The sequence below is a fragment of the Penaeus monodon genome, unplaced genomic scaffold, assembly GCF_015228065.2.
Source record: "Penaeus monodon isolate SGIC_2016 unplaced genomic scaffold, NSTDA_Pmon_1 PmonScaffold_2401, whole genome shotgun sequence".
NCBI lineage: Eukaryota > Metazoa > Arthropoda > Malacostraca > Decapoda > Penaeidae > Penaeus > Penaeus monodon.
The window spans coordinates 5,308-10,000 of record NW_023654154.1 but is presented as its reverse complement, the minus strand read 5'-3'; positions in this window follow the sequence as shown (position 1 = coordinate 10,000).

Sequence of the window (4,693 nt, the reverse complement as noted above, 5' to 3'; positions counted from 1 at the left end):
ACAAGCAAGGAATTGTGGGGGTGGAGTCATTAAATTGAATTTTAATTTTGAAAATTTTTCTGCCACATCAAATCCAAGTCAATAGCAAAATACAGAGATAGATTGAACTTGGAAGGCAAAGCCCTAGTAAGGGGAAGTTTTTTGGTTCATAAGGCAATTTTTGTGACTCCCAGAACTGGGTAATGTTTTAAACAAATAAATGTGACAGACAAGGTCATATAGCATTATGGAACAGTTCTGTGGTGGAAGGGGTAGAAAATGAGTTAGCCATTAGGGATATTGGATGAAGAAGTTAAGGAAAAAGAAAGAAGAAAAAAACTGCAAAATTAGTTGAGGTGAGGGATGATAGTAAGGGTGATCCCTGATTGGGCCTCAGTCTTTGCCACCTAGCCTCCCATGACACCAATGAGCAAAGGATATTGGGAGGCATTAAATGTGAATTAATGCCAAGTGATTATTAAAAATTATTAACTCTAGTCAACTCTCCCAAAGAACCATAAATGTTTAAATAGTGGTCATACAAAAAAATATTATTTCATTACATTTGATGCAAATATGCCTTTTATAGAAACTTCTTGATATTGTCTAAATGCCTGTCTACATAGGGCAGGTAACCAGAATGTCAAGCGTGGACAAACTATTCTTATACAAGTATTTATTTTGTGCAAATGTGTGCTGCATCAAACATCTAAAGTCTTTAGCAGCATTACAAAAATAGCGAAAAAGAGGGCTTTCTTTGGGGCAAAATTCCCAGGTAACTTGCCAAATACGGATTTCCAGAAGGCTTGGAAAGTTACGTAGTATTAAGGAAAAAAATATTGCGAAAAAGACTTTGCAAATTAGTTGAGGCGAGGGCCGAGGTCCAACGTAGGATGATACCGTGGCATTGGTCCTTGGAATCCATTCCTAGCGCCCCCCACTACAAACAAGCCAAAGGTTCTGAGGGAGAGACGTTTAATTCACCTATGTAACAAGATTGCATGGATGAAGGTAATTTGTACAGTAGTAATTCAAATAACTTTATAGATTTAATCCAATGCGTCAGTATGCATCAGTCCATTCATATATAACTTCCAAAACTATTATGGATTTTTGTCAACTTGAGGTTGAGGTTATACAATGCAGCATAAGTAAGTAAATTATTTGTATTTATTAATATGGCATAACACGCATCAATTTCGACACATTAAGATTCACGTGTACACTCCCATATCAGGTGAGCAAACTTTATGACTAACAACGATTCATTACATGAGGCATATTGATAGATGTACGCACATCTTGACATTTCCCAACCGACTGCAGCATACTGACATTCAAAAACTAATACTAAAAAGGGTTGAGAAATAAAAAGCTTACGAGACAATTTAATACAAAAGCATAAAACTGGACAAGTATGGCAGTAAGTAAATACAATACATTTGTGACATCATTAAACTAAAAGCTTGTACTCTTGAAACAGAATGAATGTTTTATAACAAAAAAAATGGAAAACACCTTTATCAGAACTCCTGTGTATATCTAATTATCAGTAAGTTTTTCTTAAATACATGTACACAACAGGCAAAATCTTATTCTCATTTGACAAAGCTTGGAAAGAACTGATAAGTTTGAAATATCAAGCGTCGCCAGATCATTACAACAAAAAGGTGTAGCATTGGAAAGCATACCACTACAAATGAAAGGATGAATGAAAAGCACAACCATCAAGTATTGATCAAGTGTTTATACTCTTGAATGGTAGTTTTGTTATGTTCTGCCAACATTATGAAGATAAAGGAAAAATAAAGTGGCTATGCGCTTATCATCAACAGATGCTAAACAGAAAACTGGACGTATGAAGAAATTAACGCCAAATAAGAGGATTTCGAGCTGATGCTTCATGCTGCCTAATACTCCTGGACTGGCTAGTTCATCTTTCCCATCTTGGTTCTGTCTCTTTGGTAAGAGCACAGCCTGGATTATTAGGCAGGACTCCTCCTGGGTTAACAGAGATCATATACTCTTAATAATTGAAAGCAATAAATTTAAAAAATCATTTAAGGCTTTCATTTCATAAACAGATCTGCAAACCCACAATTTAAGGATAGCTATTGCCATTTTCTTACAGATTAAATTTCCTTATAACAAACTGAAGACATTAAAACCATTACCTGAGAAATGTCACGTCCTAGAAGATAGTTTATTGAGTTCCTCATCATGCGGAATGGCCAAATGGAGATGACGAGGGATGATACGAGTGTCTGTTGTCTCTGGCAGCATTTCCCTGAAATTAGCATTTTCCATTTAGGGTTACAAATTTAAAACAGCATATAATTTATCTTACCTTGATGTAAGAAAAAGGAACAAATGAAGATGAGAATGTACAGTAAATTAATATAGCACAAGCACTGCGTAAAAAGGGTGCAGAAAGTTAGGGCAAGATTTATTCACCTGTTAAAGACAGGAAAACTAAGCAGCAATTTGCTTTGCACTCTAGTTAAAGATAGGGACTCAGAATTTACCCCACGGACATAGGATATTAATTATGCAACCTAAAATAAATCAGATACCAGAATAAAATAAATTATATAATACACATTTTGTCATTTACTCATGCACAAATAGACTGCCTCAAGACAATAATCAAAGAGGAAAATATGTAGAAAAAGGAAAGAAGAAAAGAATTTCATGGGAAAAATGATGTTTTCATTATATTTAAAAAAAAAGTCAAAATAACAAACAACCTAACAAAAAACCTTCCTTAACTAAATCTATTCAAACTTTTTACACTTGTTGCAATGAACATAAAAAATATGCTCTTACCAGCCAACCCCAACACCTCATCAGCAATGTACTCCATAACTGCTGCAGGTTACACTGTAGCACCATCTTCCTCGATCCGCAAATTTCCCTTTCTTATAATTCTATGGACCTACCTACTTGAACTTATTCCATCACTTCTTTAACCTTTCCTTTACTTGCCCTCAACCTTCCTTCCAATTATAAATCAACAATTAGTAATATTACAACTATAACATTTATTATTTTTTTTTTTTTTGGGGTTGGTGGTTTTGTTTGTTTTGGGTTTTTTTGGGGGGGGGGGGGGGGGGGGGGCGTTGGGTTTTTGTGGGGGGGGGTTTTTTTTTTTTGGGGGGTTTGGGGGGGGGGTTTTTTTTTTTTTTTTTTTTGGGGTAAGCAGTCTTGTATTATTATCTATGTAGAATAAATCTGGTTAGAAGTAGGGGGACAGACTGATATATGCTGACAATGGGAAGCAAGACAAATAACTAAATTAGGGTTAAATCCACAAAAGAGCAATTCCATACAATGGACCTAAGTAATATTCACTACTAAAAATCTTTAGCGATAAGGATGGACAAGGTTGCATCTTACTTGCAGAGATTCAAATATGTTCTAAAAAAAGCAAAAATATTTTATCTTCCAAAACTCATTTTAGTTTGCTGCCATCCAGGAATTATTGTCACACTAAAGGGATAATCGGAAACGGCTGAAGATAGAAAAACTAAGGTTATGGTTTCCAAGTAGAAAACAAATGAAGATCAAAAAAGTATTCAGCTTAGCCACAATCATCCTCAACGCCCCTACAATCTCTGGCAGTAAGTGCCATTGGCCTCCAAACTTTGTGCCTTGGGGGTACACAATATACTGAACTAATTATTCATGTTGAGAGCTTGCTACTTTTCAGACAAATTAATCGTCTACAGGAACAAGATGGGAGCCCTTGCTAAGGACCATGTGGTGGGAACTGGCCTTGGTAACAACTTAGAGATCATTGCTAGATGTATTTTTAGTCAAATAATTGCCCACTGAGGGCTTATTATTAGCCACCCAACACTTAGCATTCTTCCTCCACCACATGGTAAACAAAACCTGTCATAATACTGCATACTACAGCTTCCTACTGCATAATGATAGCAATTGCCAATTCCTACATATACTAAGAAACAAATACAATGAAAAACCACCCGAATTCTAAGTTAAAAATCTTAGGAATTCGGCCGAAAGTGACGAGTCCGGTCCCGCCTTCCTCTTCTCCATATGCTCGGCTCTAACACAAAAAAGGGATTTCCCGGGCAGCAGCTCGGCCAGATCCCCGAGAGCTTCCGCTTCGGCCCCGAGTCCCCGGCGCCTCGATCCCCTGCAGGCGGCGAATCCGCACGTTCTTGGGGCACCGCGCCTCCGACCGAAGGGCTCCTGGAAGGGCTGCTCGCAGGATCGAAGGCGCGATAAAAATTTTCCAAAAAATTTTTAAGTTTGCTGCCTCCAAAATTTTTTGGGGTACAAAAAAAATTTAATTTAAATGGAAAAAAAACTAAGGAGGTTTCCTTGAAAAAAAAAAAGGGGGAAAAAAAAAACCCCTTTCCACAATCTTTTCCTAAAATAAAATTTTCGGGCAAAGGAAAAAATTTTAAAAAAATTTGTTTTGGGGGTCCCAAAAACAAAACAATTTTCATTTGGGCGTACTTTTCAAAAAAATTTTAATGCCTACGGAAAAAATTTTAGCCGGGGAAGGGATTTGGGGGGGAAACTTTTGAAAAAAAATTAGGACCGTTTATTTTTCAATTTTTTCCCCAAAATGGGGGCTTTTTTACCCCCCCTTTTTCTTTCCTTTCCCCCTTTAAAAAAAAAAAACCTTTCCCCCGCAACAGCCCGGGGCAAAATTAAAAAAAATTTCCCTTTCTATCGGGCC